Source organism: Thalassophryne amazonica, chromosome 16 (genome assembly GCF_902500255.1).
Source record: "Thalassophryne amazonica chromosome 16, fThaAma1.1, whole genome shotgun sequence".
In the NCBI taxonomy this organism is placed as follows: domain Eukaryota; kingdom Metazoa; phylum Chordata; class Actinopteri; order Batrachoidiformes; family Batrachoididae; genus Thalassophryne; species Thalassophryne amazonica.
The window spans coordinates 89,672,822-89,689,152 of record NC_047118.1 but is presented as its reverse complement, the minus strand read 5'-3'; the positions used below and the strand labels follow the sequence as shown (position 1 = coordinate 89,689,152).

Genomic DNA, 16,331 nt, shown 5'->3' with positions numbered 1-16,331 from the left:
AATATCAGTGTGTTTGTTCTGCTGTGATGATATACTTTAACTGAAATTGTGATCCAGACAACCAATGATTTATGAAGGAAAATCATGAAAATTATCAGGGGTGCCCAACTCTTGCATACCAATGTGTATGTATGTATGTATATATATATATATATATTCTTTGTCCATAGAGATTTTCATTGCACTGTACTGTAGGATATTATAACTCGTACCTTTTACTTTGTTTGCACTGACACAGGAGAAGCTCTCTCCAATCTCATTGTACATTTTGTATAATGACAATAAAGGTCATTCTATTCTATTCTAAACTCTATAACATTCAGACAATTATTACTGTCAAAGTAAGTGATGTCAGCAGCCTAAACTCAACTGTTTGAGAGGAACTTGGCTTGTGTGCTGCAATCTCTGCTCTCGCTTTGGATTACAGCACGTACCAGAGCATCTCACACTCGCCGCTTGTGTGCAACTACCAGCATGGAGAGTAAACATAACAATAAGCTAATCAGTATAACTCATGTGTTGGCTCTAGATTTAGTAGTGTTTATAAAATTTTTCACGTGTGGTAATAAAATATGCAAAGTTTCTGTGATGAGTTGGAATGTTGTGTGAGTCCAGAATGTTTTTAGAACCTTAAGGTGCCCTGACACTTGCATGACTTTGACCGCGCTCTTGCACACACATCATCGTGACGATCCCACCCGCTGTGTTCCCAGCTGGTTGCCGTGCTTTGTTCCACTGGCTGCCACGTGTTGTGCGCTGGACACTGCATATATAACAGGATTCTAGCTAGCGCAAACTTGCATTATGGCCCGTTACGCTATAATTTTGGACGTTACGCTGTATTGAAAATAAGCGTAACGGATCTGTAATCAACCGTTTCTGCAGCGTGACTCCAGTTTGAAGCGTGAATCAATGAAGCAGTGCTTTGATTCAGTGGCTCGTGGCTCTTTGATTCGCTTCAGACGCGGTAAGTCCGCTTCTTAACCCCTCTCAGAGCCATTAAAATATCATGAGTCACTTTTGTGGGTATTAAAGTCATTAACTGGGTCTCTTGTCTTGTTGCAGTCGAGAAAAGAGAATCGTCCTCCGTTCCGTGTCACAGCTCCAAACGCTGCGCGGCTCTCTGCTGAGACAGAGTCCGCTCGGAATTAACTTCAAAACGAATTGCCACTTTAAATAAAATGACACGTCTTACAAATGTTGCAATACAGACAAGAAACTACAATCGACTAAAACATTTTTTCCTCCCAAAATGAGACGTCCTGCATTCTTTATAAACCTGACCTGCAGCTGCAAGAGCTCAGCTCATAGGTATGGAAAGACATTCATGCCAATAATAATGTGTGAAAGGAAATGCTTTTGACAAAAGCTAACAAATTTTATTTATGTCCAGAGATCAAGGATCCACCATGTAGAGTTTATTATGTCCAGAGTTTAAGGATCCAGTAACCAATTTCATATTTATTTGCCTTAAGACTTAGTAAAATGTAGTTCAATTTCAATTTAATCAGCTTATAAAGCACCAAATTACAACAAAAGCCGTCTCAAGGTGCCTCACACAGAACAGTTCAACATAAAAAATTAAAATAAATAAATAAAAATAAAAAAATTAAAATACCTCATTAAAAACAGAAGTAAAAGAATAAAACATAAAATAAAAACTATTCATAAGAAAGAATAATAATAGTTTAAAAATGTCCACGGACTCTGACTGCCTCACTGAGGGCCATGTACTGGCTAACCCAGAATGAGATTGCCAACTCAGCTCACTTCCCCAGCCTTCTGGACATGATGAAGGGACTTGGGCTGTCGTACCTGGCTTTTCCCCTTTGGGTACCCCTAGAATGGCCAATTTTTAGCTTGAATTTTCAAAAGCTGCTCCCCTTCCGCGCCATCCCCCCGGTTGCTACGCTCCCTCGACATTACCACTACGCTAAAATTTTATCCTAGCTAGAACCCTGTAAAAAATAATTATTTTGTATCGGATTAATCATTTTCTGTTGGAGTTGGCATCTGAATCTCTCTGAAGATTCTCTGAATCTTCTGATTATATTACTTATTTACTACTGAAATTTCTTGCAATTCAACGTTGAGAAACATTGTTCTTAAAACTGTTGGACTATTTTTTCACGCAGTTGTCACAAACTGGTGATCCTCGCCCCATCTTTGCTTCTGAATGGCTGAGCCTTTTGGGATGCTCCTTTTATACCCAGTCATTACACTCAAAATTAGTGTCCTCAGTTCCAAACGCTTATTGAGTGTTGTTAGAAGGAAAGGATGATGTAACACAGTGGTAACATACCACTGTCCCAGCTTTTTTTGAAACGTGTTGCAGACATCCATTTCAAAATGAGCAAATATTTGCACAAAAACATTAAAGTTTATCTGTTTGAACATTAATAAATATCTTGTCTTTGTGGTGTATTCAATTGAATATAGGTTGAAGAGGATTGAAAATCATTTGATTCTGTTTTTATTACATTTACACAAGTCCCAACTTCATTGGAATTGAGGTTGTACATCCTCTGTTGTGTTCTCTTGATGAGAGACCTGACGTTGAGCTCCCACTTGAGGTCCTGGGTGATGGTGATGGCGAACACCTTAGTATTTCTTCAGTTTTTCTTGTTGCTAATGCTGACAAGTTATACTGTATTTGTTTGTCTTTCTGCCGCCGACTTTGTGTGGCTTCCTCCAGAGATGGACGTGGGTGTCGTCTTCTGCAGGCCTCCCGTCAAGGTCAGCGGTCAAGTCACATGAAGGTCAAAATACTAAAATCACAAATAACCCTTTATGGTCGCAGTTTTGTGGTTTTTTTTTGGGGGGGGGGGGGGGGGCAAATTTGCCATCATATAGTGAAGGCCTTGCCCATCTGTCTATAAGTATTCAAAGCTTTTGTTCAGTACTTTTGTTTGATGCACCTTTGGCAGTAATTCCAGCATCAAGTCTTCTTGAATTTGATGCCACCAGCTTGGTGCACCTGTCTTTGGGCAGTTTGGTCCATTCCTCTTTGCAGCACCTCTCAAGCTCCATCAGGTTGATGGGGAGCGTCGGTGCACAGACATTTTCAGATCTCTCCAGAGATGTTCAATCAGATTCACGTCTGGGCTCTGGCTGGACCACTCAAGGACATTCACAGAGTTGTCCTGAAGCACTCCTTGATATCTTAGCTGTGTGCTTAGGGTCATTGTCCTGCTTAAAGATGAACCTTTGCCCCAGTCTGAGGTCAAAAGCACTCTGGAGCAGGTTTTCATCCAGGATGTCTCTGTACATTGTTGCATCGTCTGTTGCAGAAAAGTGAAAAATAATAATTTTTAATAATTTGCAGTTGTTAAACTTGGACTTTGGCCACGCATGGCAGCAACACTGTAGCAAGTATAATTATTAAGATCCAAATTATATTCAGTTGGACTGGATAATAATTAATAATTAATAAATTATTATTATTAATTGTGTAGTAATTGTGTGTAATTAAAAAATGTGTAGCCATTCGTGCTGTTAGCATGAAACCAGTCAGCAGACAGTCACTGTCGAGGTGGATGTGAAATTTGTCTAAGTGCCCCCACAAGTGTGGAGTTGAAAACAACAACACATGTAGTGCATATGCCTCGTACGTGTGCTCCCAACACGTGGCGTGCCGGTGGGAGCGCACACTTGCCTAAAATGCTGATATGTGTGTACAGATCTGATCACATGGGGGCCGGACAGGCACATTTGTTACTCATGAGACGTTGAAAGAAAGCACTGAAAGAAAGTTTAAGGAATTAAATAAATAAATCTGGTTTGAATTTAGTGATGAATTTTGAAGCCAATTATTATTATTAATTGTATATGTTTAAAGCCACTTTGCATCCATTGACAACACAACCCTTGCTGGAACCTTTAACAGGTACTTAGCTGGGTCTTTTGAAGATGTGGGACGAGATGTGGGATTTCGTCTGTCGCTGATGGCTGGGTTTGGTCTGGGGTTGAACCGCTGGTTTTTCCCAATGATCCCAGGCTTCAGTGTCGACTGAGTTTGCCGGCAGAATGGGCTGACGCTTTTGCAGGCAGGTCCATCGTAACTGCTTGTTCCAAGAGGTGAAGGGTGTCTTCCAAAATCAAACTTCTGTTGGCTTCCAAAGTTTATGGAACCAGCGTGATAAATCGGTATTAAAAATGGAAGAAACGACTTGTTCTGTAATCCGCTCTTAATCTGAACAGCTCCTGTAGAGGCCAAAAATTATTTTAAGTCAAACTATTCTGAGACTAGTGAAAATTAAAGTCAAGGAAATTACAGATTAATTAAGGACTTTTAATCGAGGCATCGAGATACACGACAATTAGTCAAAAGTCTGACCAGCCGGATTTTTAATATGTGTGTGCGATCACAGCATTTTCTGAGGAGATCTTTTGTACATTCCAGAGAAAGGCGGGGGCACAGCAAACAGTCACGTAGAATTTTCACTCAAAGTGTAAACTTGAGTTCCCATGAAAACTCTCACTGAATAGTGAATGTTATCACAATTTGTTTCTGCTGTACAGAGATAGGAGGGAATGTCGGGCAGAAAACAGTGTGGTTATTAATGCAGCTGCTTAGTCATTGGGTTACATGGGGCCCTGCAGTACAGAGCTAAATGCAGAAGTTTTAGGCAGGCTGTGTGTAAGACATTGAATGAATAATTTTGACACGACATTCCGCTCGGAAGATACAGTGGTGGGCACAGTTCCGATAATCGGATAACAGATAATTATCGAAGATAATGTTTTCATTATCGGAGTATCTTTTAGATTACGTTAAAAACCATTATCGGACCAATTATCTTCCGATAAATTTTTGTCCGAAAACTTTTAGACCGACAAACAAAGTAAACAAACCTGAACAGCAACAAACATTTTTAAAAGTTTCCTAACAGATGTATAGTTCTACCCTCTGCAAACAGAAGACAGCGCTGCTTCTATGAGAAACTGCTCTATCCTCTGCAGGCAAAGGAAAACTGGTCACAAAAAAAAATAATAATAATAATTTCTTTAACACCATACTGATATGCTGGCAGTATCACCTAAGTCATCCAGAGGCATACGTTTTTAACTTATGGTTCAAATTTTAACCAAACTAATTTTGGACAAGTTATTTAAACTTACTGTCATGTCTGAAGTTTTCTAAAGTGAAAATATGTTTTAGTTTTAAAGTAATGTGCAAATTTTTAAGGTTTACTGAGCACATGCTGTGTGCCCAGCAGTGAAATAGGGTAGGATCGGGTAATCTCAGTACTTTCACAACAGGACAAATGCATTTCAGAGCACTCTGTTCAGGCTCCACGGGACAGCAGCATTAAACTCTAGTGCCTAAAACTCTCGTGAATATATCTCTGGGTTTATAGACGTTATGTATTTGCGTTTGATAAATTCCACGCATCTTAAATGTAGCAGACACGGATTATCTGAATTTTGTTTTGGCAAGTTTTCACAGGACTCTATGGCCAGTAGTGTTCATGGCAGTATTACCCTAAGTACTAAGCATCTGGGCACCAGTAGATGGCAGTGCTCTATTTTTTGACCCCGGTTATATCAGATGGTTGTCAGATTAACTTTTTGGCTTTGCAAATGGCTTTTTTTTTTTTTTTAACAAATTAAGTTTAAAAACAAAACAACAACAAAAAAAAACATTACAAGACAGGTCTGCGGTGTTTGCACAGGCACAGTGCGAGCGGTTGGATGCTTGTAGCTCTTCAGCAGCAGGATAACCTCACGACGGCCGACCAGAATAACATCAAACAGGTTTGATTTTCATTCGACCATACGATCGGTGATCAGGAGGTGGTCGTGAGATGTTAAATGCAACTTGTTACTCCATGTACACTACACGATGCAGGACGTGCGATTAACCTGAAAGTCGGTCCAAAAAATTCTTGCACGAATGAAAAATCATCTGAAAAAGGGCCAAAACTCGCACAGTGTAAAGCCAACATTTATGTGTCACGATAGTATTGAGTGCACGTTTTACATCATCAAACGTGCGCATGGCACTAATAAAACATGCGCTCATTCTCTCCACATGCAAAATATTTTGCGATGACACTTGGAATATGGAATATTTTACAAAAGCACATTTATCTGTAAACACCAACACACGACATACGTCACATTAACATGTTGGTTTACATAATGAATGACTGAACCAGTCAGTGTTTAGCAGAGGCACTTCTACCCAGAATCCTTTGCGATGTCTGTTTGTTACAAAACCTCAGAATTAGTGCATTATTCAACATTAAAAGATATATGTTATATTTTAACTTTGTACAAAGGACAGAATTGACATTAATGGAGTTATTCTATCAGTATTAATGTTATTTATAAATCAAAACCATAAGTCAGCATGAGTTTATTTTCCAGACCTCCGCCTGACCAGATGTTGTGATTGTGTAGAGAGCTGGCTTTATGGCTGCTTCCAGGTTGCCTCTGTGCTGGAAGCTGTGTAGTAAACAGGAGCTTCCACCAGGGGGCAGGATGTTCAAAGACAAAAGTGTGGCCTCATTGTTTGGGTCTGTTGTCACTTTTAATACTACTAGAAGTCATCGTGGCGTTAAAACTCAAATTCAGTTTATTGGTAGCTGCAATGTACCAGAGACAATATTGGAATTTATCGGTTATCTGTAACTTCTGATACATTTTTGGGTGGTTTATTGTTTTATCTTTATCAAAGATAACTTTTCAGTTATCTGATGATCTGTTATCAAAGTTAATTTTTTGGTTATCTGTGCCCACCACTGGGAAGATATCTTATAAAAGTGAACAACTTGACAAGCCTTAAAAAGTTATCAAGCTGGTACATTGTTATCAAAGTTACGAAAAGTCATGAAACAAAGGATGAAACCACGTGGTAGCTTTTAGATAACTGGGCCTGTTTAGCCAAAAAGAAAATAAAGTTCTTGCAAAAATTCTCACAGATTTTCACAGATCTGGCAACTTGCTTCTGACGGATTGTTTGTTGCTGTGACGCCCCTCTGAACTTCACACGGTTGTATACGCTTCTTTTATTTCTGTTTAGCACTCTTCTGGTTATTAATTGTATCTACTCTGAACGTTATTAAACAAAAGTCCTGTTGTGAATCGCTAGCAGTTAACATTTTAGTAGTTAGTCTATAGTTGTTTCTTTTCTACCCTTTTAATACTTCTGTTCGTTTTTCAGTCAAACTGCTGTGAATTTTAAGTAATTATTTTACTCCTGTGTAAAATCTTAGGAGCGGCTAGCATTTTCGCTAGCGGTTAGCTTGCGTTAGCTATTTTGGACCCCCTGTCATCATTTTTTCATTTCATTTTTTTACACTCCTGTTAGTTAATTAACTGTTTAGTGTATTTTATAGCTGCTGCTTTTTTACCTGTTTAATACTTCTGTTAGTTCTTCATTGTAACTGCTGTGAATTTTAATCAATTTATTTGTGTCGGTGTGAGCCTTAGGAGTGGTTAGCTTATCCATTATTGGTTAGCTCGTGTTTGCTTGGCTACATTCTTGAATTTCTTAGTGCACAAAGTACACGACTAATCCTACTTTACACCCTCTGTAAATCCTGCGTGATGTTGGAAGATAGGGTGGCTCTCTTAGAGAGCCGTGTCCGTAAGTTAGAGCAGCTTCTTAGCGCAGTGGAGTTAGATGTTATGGGCACTCCAGATGAGGTTAGTGTTGGGCCGGCTAGCGAGCCCATGAGCATCAGCCTAGAAACGCCGGCTGTGGAGGACGGCTTTCAGACTGTGGCTAGGCGGAGGAAGTCCCGTAGGGCTTGGTGCCCGGTTGTGGCACCCCGATCACACTCGCCAGTGCGACTGTGAATCGGTTCTCCCCCTTGGATTTACCTGATGTGAATTCTCCGAGCCCACACGTGACTTCCACTCCTGTCTCCAGGCCGAAACACCGGACTTTAGTGATAGGGGATTCTATCACCCGCAAAGTCAGGTTACAGATGCCAGCTGACGTTAAATGTATTCCTGGGGCCAGAGCTCCCGACATTGCATCTCATCTTAGGGTGCTGATGCTGCAGAAGGGAAGACAGACGAAGGAACATGACATGAGATATAGTCACATAGTTATTCATGTTGGCACCAATGATATCAGGATGAAGCACTCAGAGGTCACAAAAATGGACATAGAGAGGACTTGTGACCTTGCCAGAAAGATGTGTCGGCATCAATGAATAGTCTCTGGTCCCCTCCCTTCCCGGGGTACTGATGAGGCGTTTAACAGGCTGACATTGTTAAATAGGTGGCTGGCGCAGTTTTGTAGATAACAAGGCTTTAGCTTTATTGATAACTGGCCTTTGTTCTGGGGCCGCCATCTTGTCTGCGAACATAGATAGAGCTCTACAGGGAGGGTAACATTAGGAATCTACAGCAGGCCACGGAGCAGGTGATTAGAGACCCTGCAAGGCTTATGACAAATGTGGGTGTGGAATCCATTAGCTTCTTGGGCAATTTAGTGCAGAAAATCCACTATGGTGATAGTGCAGTTTATTTGCCAGGGAGGGAATTTCAACAAGTTGAGACTGTAGCCTGCTTCCGTAGTCGTGTCCATAAAAATCACAGAGGGATATGCTTTCCAAACTTAATACCCATTACTATATTGGATGATGTTGAAATTGAGGATGGCCCAATGGTTGTTCCAGCAATAGCAAAGATTTCCTGTCTGCTACCTACAATGCGCGTGGAATGTCTCAATCCTAAACCTACTTCTAGTCATCTTATAAATGGTAAATGGACTGCATTTATATAGCGCTTTTCCATCTGCATCAGACGCTCAAAGCGCTTTACAATTATGCCTCACATTCACCCCGATGTCAGGGTGCTGCCATACAAGGTGCTCACTACACACCGGCAGCAACTATTTGAACCCATGATCTTCTGAACTCAAGCCCAACACCTTAACCACTAGACCATCCTCCCCTATATATGCTTATATGCTACTCTAGAACCACCCCTAAACCCAAACTGTTCAACTGTCAACCCCACTGAGGTCCATTAACATAAGATCACTGTCCTTAAATCATTGTTGATCCAATGATCTAATTATAATCATCACTTAGATATGATTGGGCTATGTGAAACCTGGCTTAAACCTACAGCTGTCCTCCCCTTAAAGGAGGCCTGCCCACCAGCATATACATTTAGTCACATCCCTTGTGATGCGAAGGTTCAGGTTTGTTTATAAATCTAGGTTTAGCTTATTAGCTGTTGGGGGTTACAAATATCACTCGTTGAGCAGCTGATTCTCTGCTCTGCTCAGGATATTACACATTGCCAAGGTCAGAAGAATAAAAATCAGTCGTATTACTTTGTCACTGTATATAGGCCTCCTGGCCCATATTCTGAATTCTTAGATGAATTTGGTGCGTTCATCTCTAACTTGTCAACTAGTGTAGATAACATTCTGATCATTGGTGATTTTAACATTTATATAAATAACCCTTCTGATCCCCTCTGCAAATCATTTATGGAAATTGTGGATGCATTAGGATTTCGGCAATGCATTCGGGATTCGACGCACATTAGTGGAAATACCCTGGATCTGGTTCTCGCACATGGTATTGCTGTCACGAATATTGACATCATGCTTCTTACATCGGTGGTGTCTGATCACTCATTAAGTTTGTTCGACACGGTGGGCAACACTTATTCTATGGACAAAAACCTGTAGTCGCTTCTCCTTTTACAGCACAACATTTCCTGGATTACTTTGGAAGAAAATAGAAGACATCAGGTTAAACATATCCCGGCATGCCTTAACCCAGCCACTACACCCTGCTATTGAGGTGGGCGCCATACTGAGGTATTACCTAGATTTGCAGAATTTGATAGTATCTCACTAGGTATGCTGACAAACTCATAATGTCACAAAAAGCACAACCTGTTTATTTGATCCTATACCAACAAAACTGTTTAAGGACCTGTGGCCCACTCTTGGGCCGACTGTGCTGGAAATTATTAATCTTTCTTTAAATTCTGGATCTGTTCCTAAATGTTTCAAATCTGCAGTTATTAAACCATTACTTAAGAAACCTAATCTTGACCCTAGTTTATTGAAAAACTATCGGCTGATATCAAATCTATCATTTTTCTCAAAAATTCTGGAAAAAGTGGTGTCACGGCAGCTCGTGGATTATTTTACTGAGAATAATCTCTTTGAGCCACTGCAGTCTGCTTTTAGAAAATATCATTCCACAGAGACGGCTCTCACTAAAGTGGTGAATGATCTTCTTACAATGGATTTGGACACCACTACGGTTGTGTTGCTGTTAGATCTCAGTGCTGCATTTGATACAGTGGATCATCATATTCTACTTGATAGGCTGGAAAATCATTTTGGGATTACTGGGAGTGCCCTTGCATGGTTGACGTCATACTTGACCAGTCGTTCTCGCTGTGTTTTGTACAGTAACACTACCTCTAACCTTAGTGACATGAAATTTGGGGTTCCACAGGGGTCTGTCTTAGGCCCACTGCTTTCCTCCCTTTATATAGCACCCCTTGGGCACATATTGCGGCGTTTTGGGATTACCTTTCACTGCTATGCAGATGATACTCAGTTATACATGCAGATAACTGCTGGTAATCTCGTTCACATAAAATCCTTAGAAGATTGCCTTGCAGCAGTGAGAAGATGGATCTCCAGAAACCTCCTACTTTTAAAGTCTGATAAGACTGAAATGATGGTTCTTGGTCCAGTGAGACATCGGCATCAATTTGAACAGTTAACACTCAGTCTAGGCTCGTCTGTCATACATCACACTGACAAAGTGAGGAACCTTGGGGTAATTTTTGATCCTTCGTTGTCCTTTGGCCTCCACATTAGAAATATTACTAGGACTGCTTTCTTCCACCTGCGAAATATAGTGAAGATTCGTCCCATCCTGTCTATGGCTGATGCTGAGACCCTGATCCATGCATTTATCTCTTCTAGATTGGACTACTGCAGTGTTCTATTTTCTGGTTTACCACAGTCTAGCATTAAGGGTCTTCAATTGGTTCAAAATGCTGCAGCCAGACTTTTGACACAAAGCAGAAAGTACAACCCCATTACACCCATTTTGGCATCTCTTCACTGGCTTCCTGTCCCAGTGAGATCAGATTTTAAGGTTCTGCTACTAACCTATAAAATTATTCATGGACTGGCACGTCCCTACCTAGCTGACATAATTAAACCTTACGTACCGGCCTGGGCTTTACGTTCTCAGGTTGCAGGACTACTTTGTGTCCCTAAGATGAATAAGAAGTCTGCAGGTCACAGAGCTTTCTCTTATCGTGCCCCTGTTCTATGGAATGATCTCCCTGCATCAGTAAAACAGTCAGATTCTGTGAAGATTTTCAAGTCCACACTTAAGACGCACTTATTTTCCCTTTCATATGGCTAGCATACTGGTACAGTTTTGTTTTACGCTTTTTACTCTTTTACTTCATTTATTAGTAACTGTGCAGGCTGCGGCCTCAACTTTACTTAAATTCTTGGTCTTTTAGTGAAGTTTAGGGCTAGTGGCCGGTGATCACCTTAGTATTTCTTCTTTTTTCTTGTTGTTTAATGCTGGCGAATTATACTGTATTTTTTGTCTTTCTGGTGCCTGATTCTGTTTTTTCTCTCTGTTTAAGGTGCAACTCCATCCAGAGATGGGAGTTGTATTCGTGTTGGCGATCCTCCTGTCCTGTGCGCCAATAGCATTTCTTGTATATTCGTTCGTGAATTGTTCTGTGAATTGTTCTGTAATTTATGTTTTGTAACATGGCCCAAGCAGAGGGTCACCCCTTTGAGTCTGGTCTCCTTGAGGTTTCTTCCTCAGAGGAGTTTTTCCTTACCACTGTTGCTCTGGGGGTTGGTAAGGTTAGACCTTGCCTGTGTGAAGCGCTTTGAGGCAACTCTGTTGTGATTTGGCACTATATAAATGAAAATAAATTGAAATTGAAAAAAGAGAGGAAAAAAGAAGAAGAGGTTAGAAGCCGAGAAGAGAGGGGAAGACTCTGTTCTGGAAATTTTAAAGGGGATTCTTACATCATTAACTCCATGCACTTGGGTGTGTAATTTCACATATGCGTAGAGAATCAGGAGTTCATGTTTAAAGATATTAAATATAATGACATACCTTTATCTTGAGTTCCTTTTAACTGAATATAAGATTATTAAAGTTCCTTAAACACATCTAATCAAATCAATTTTATTTATATAGCGCCAAATCACAACAAACAGTTGCCCCAAGGCGCTTTATATTGTAAGGCAAAAGCCATACAATAATTACAGAAAAACCCCAATGGTCAAAACGACCCCCTGTGAGCAAGCACTTGGCGACAGTGGGAAGGAAAAACTCCCTTTTAACAGGAAGAAACCTCCAGCAGAACCAGGCTCAGGGAGGGGCAGTCTTCTGCTGGGACTGGTTGGGGCTGAGGGAGAGAATCAGGAAAAAGACATGCTGTGGAAGAGAGCAGAGATCAATCACTAATGATTAAATGCAGAGTGGTGCATACAGAGCAAAAAGAGAAAGAAACACTCAGTGCATCTTGGGAACCCCCCAGCAGTCTAAGTCTATAGCAGCATAACTAAGGGATGGTTCAGGGTCACCTGATCCTGCCCTAACTATAAGCTTTAGCAAAAGGAAAGTTTTAAGCCTAATCTTAAAAGTAGAGAGGGTGTCTGTCTCCCTGATCCGAATTGGGAGCTGGTTCCAGAGGAGAGGAGCCTGAAAGCTGAAGGCTCTGCCTCCCATTCTACTCTTACAAACCCTAGGAACTACAAGTAAGCCTGCAGTCTGAGAGCGAAGCGCTTATTGGGTGATATGGTACTATGAGGTCCCTAAGATAAGATGGGACCTGATTATTCAAAACCTTATAAGTAAGAAGAAGAATTTACATTCTTATTCTAGAATTAACAGGAAGCCAATGAAGAGAGGCCAATATGGGTGAGATATGCTCTCTCCTTCTAGTCCCCCGTCAGTACTCTAGCTGCAGCATTTTGAATTAACTGAGGCTTTTCAGGGAACTTTTAGGACAACCTGATAATAATGAATTACAAAGTCCAGCCTAGAGGAAATAAATGCATGAATTAGTTTTTCAGCATCCTCTGAGACAAGAGCTTTCTAATTTTAGAGATATTGCGCAAATGCAAAAAAGCAGTCCTACATATTTGCTTAATATGCGCATTGAAGGACATATCCTGATCAAAATGACTCACAAGATTTCTCACAGTATTACTGGAGGTCAGGGTAATGCCATCCAGAGTAAGGATCTGGTTAGACACCATGTTGCTAAGATTTGTGGGGCCAAGTACAATAACTTCAGTTTTATCTGAGCTTAAAAGCAGGAAATTAGAGGTCACCATGTCTTTATGTCTGTAAGACATTCCTGCAGTTTAGCTGATTGGTGTGTGTCCTGTGGCTTCATGGATAGATAAAGCTGGGTATCATCTGCATAACAATGAAAATTTAAGCAATGCTGTCTAATAATACTGCCTAAGGGAAGCATGTATAAGTGAATAAATTGGTCCTAGCACAGAACCTTGTGGAACTCCATAATTAACCTTAGTCTGTGAAGAAGATTCCCCATTTACATGAACAAATTGTAATCTATTAGATAAATATGATTCAAACCACCGCCAGCGCAGTGCCTTTAATACCTATGGCATGCTCTAATCTCTGTAATAAAATTTTATGGTCAACAGTATCAAAAGCAGCACTGAGGTCTAACAGAACAAGCACAGAGATGAGTCCACTGTCCGAGGCCATAAGAAGATCATTTGTACCTTCACTAATGCTGTTCTGTACTATGATGAATTCTAAACCCTGACTGAAACTCTTCAAATAGACCAATTCCTCTGCAGATGATCAGTTAGCTGTTTTACAACTACCCTTTCAAGATTTTTTGAGAGAAAAGGAAGGTTGGAGATTGGCCTATAATTAGCTAAGATAGCTGGGTCAAGTGATGGCTTTTTAAGTAATGGTTTAATTACTGCCACCTTAAAAGCCTGTGGTACATCGCCAACTAACAAAGATAAGTTGATCATATTTAAGATCGAAGCATTAATTAATGGTAGGGCTTCCTTGAGCAGCCTGGTAGGAATGGGGTCTAATAGACATGTTGATGGTTTGGAGGAAGTAACTAATGAAAATAACTCAGACAGAACAATCGGAGAGAAAGAGTCTAACCAAATACCCGCATCACTGAAAGCAGCCAAAGAGAACAATATGTCTTTGGGATGGTTATGAGTAATTTTTTCTCTAATAGTTAAAATTTTATTAGCAAAGAAAGTCATGAAGTCATTACTAGTTAAAGTTAAAGGAATACTCGGCTCAATAGAGCTCTGACTCTTTGTCAGCCTGGCTACAGTGCTGAAAAGAAACCTGGGGTTGTTCTTATTTTCTTCAATTAGTGATGAGTAGTAAGATGTCCTAGCTTTACAGAAGGCTTTTTTATAGAGCAACAAACTCTTTTTCCAGGCTAAGTGAAGATCTTCTAAATTAGTGAGACGCCATTTCCTCTCCAACTTATGGGTTATCTGCTTTAAGGTGCGAGTTTGTGAGTTATACCACGGAGTCAGGCACTTCTGATTTAAGGCTCTCTTTTTTAGAGGAGCTCCAGCATCCAAAGTTGTCCTCAATGAGGATATAAAACTATTGACGAGATAATCTATCTCACTCACAGAGTTTAGGTAGCTACTCTGCCCTGTGTTGGTATATGGCATTAGAGAACATAAAGAAGGAATCATATCCTTAAACCTAGTTACAGCGCTTTCTGAAAGACTTCTAATGTAATGAAACTTATTCTCCACTGCTGGGTAGTCCATCAGAGTAAATGTAAATGTTATTAAGAAATGATCAGACAGAAGGGGGTTTTCAGGGAATACTGTTAAGTCTTCAATTTCCATACCATAAGTCAGAACAAGATCTAATGTATGATTAAAGTGGTGGGTGGACTCATTTACATTTTGAGCTAAGCCAGTCGAGTCTAACAATAGATTAAATGCAGTGTTGAGGCTGTCATTCTCAGCATCTATATGGATGTTAAAATCGCCCTTTGTAATTATCTTATCTGAGCTAAGCACTAAGTCAGACAAAAGGTCCGAAAATTCACAGAGAAACTCACAGTAACGACCAGGTGGACGATAGATAACAACAAATAAAACTGTTTTTTGGGACTTCCAATTTGGATGGACATGACTAAGAGTCGAGCTTTCAAATGAATTAAAGCTCTGTCTGGGTTTTTGATTAATTAATAAACTGGAGTGGAAGATTGCTGCTAATCCTCCTCCTCGGCCCGTGCTACGAGCGTTCTGGCAGTTAGTGTGACTCGGGGGTGTTGACTTATTTAAACTAACATATTCATCCTGCTGTAACCAGGTTTCTGTAAGGCAGAATAAATCAATATGTTGATCAATTATTATATCATTTACTAACAGGGACTTAGAAGAGAGAGATCTAATGTTTAATAGACCACATTTAACTGTTTTAGTCTGTGGTGCAGTTGAAGGTGTTATATTATTTTTTCTTTTTGAATTTTTATGCTTAAATAGATTTTTGTTGGTTATTGGTGGTGTGGGAGCAGGCACCGTCTCTACGGGGATGGAGTATTGGAGGGATGGCAGGGGGAGAGAAGCTGCAGAGAGGTGTGTAAGACTACAATTCTGCTTCTTGGTCCCAACCCTGGATAGTCACGGTTTGGAGGATTTAAGAAAATTGGTCAGATTTCTAGAAATGAGAGCTGCTCCATCCAAAGTGGGATGGATGCCGTCTCTCCTAACAAGACCAGGTTTTCCCCAGAAGCTTTGCCAATTATCTATGAAGCCCGCCTCATTTTTTGGACACCACTCAGACAGCCAGCAATTCAGGGAGAACATGCGACTAAACGTCACTCCCGGTCCGATTGGGGAGGGGCCCAGAGAAAACTACAGAGTCCGACATTGTTAAGAACATCATAATAACTAGCAGTTGATTCCAGGAAAAATGTTACACCATGAAAAAGCATTAATAATTCAAGACTCACATTTAACATACCAATTTATAACAAAAACTTATGTCAGGTTAAATGGAATATATGCAAAGCATTTTGCTTGATTAAACACGAGAAAACAGAAACTTTCATATGCAGATAAAATAATGTTCTTTGCACTTAAACAAAGAGGTCCCCTTGAAGTGAAAGGGAGAGATATGCCCTCCTGGTCTGTGAAGTCTCTTGCCTTGACATGGGGCCATTAAACCTGTCCCATAACTTACATTGACCGGAATTTCATTGATAACAGGTTCCAGGGACGACGTTAAAGAGCTCTAAATTAGGGACCTTGGACAGTGCAGCTGGAAGGAGTTTTACAGGAGTATCACTAGGTGGCCCCA

General features: G+C 40.4%; 1 protein-coding gene across 6 annotated transcripts in view; it reads left to right on the top strand.

The window, feature by feature from the left end:
* LOC117528121 (zinc finger protein 646-like) overlaps positions 1–16,331 on the top strand; it is a 137,126-nt gene that overhangs the window by 11,743 nt on the left and 109,052 nt on the right. The window lies entirely within an intron of this gene.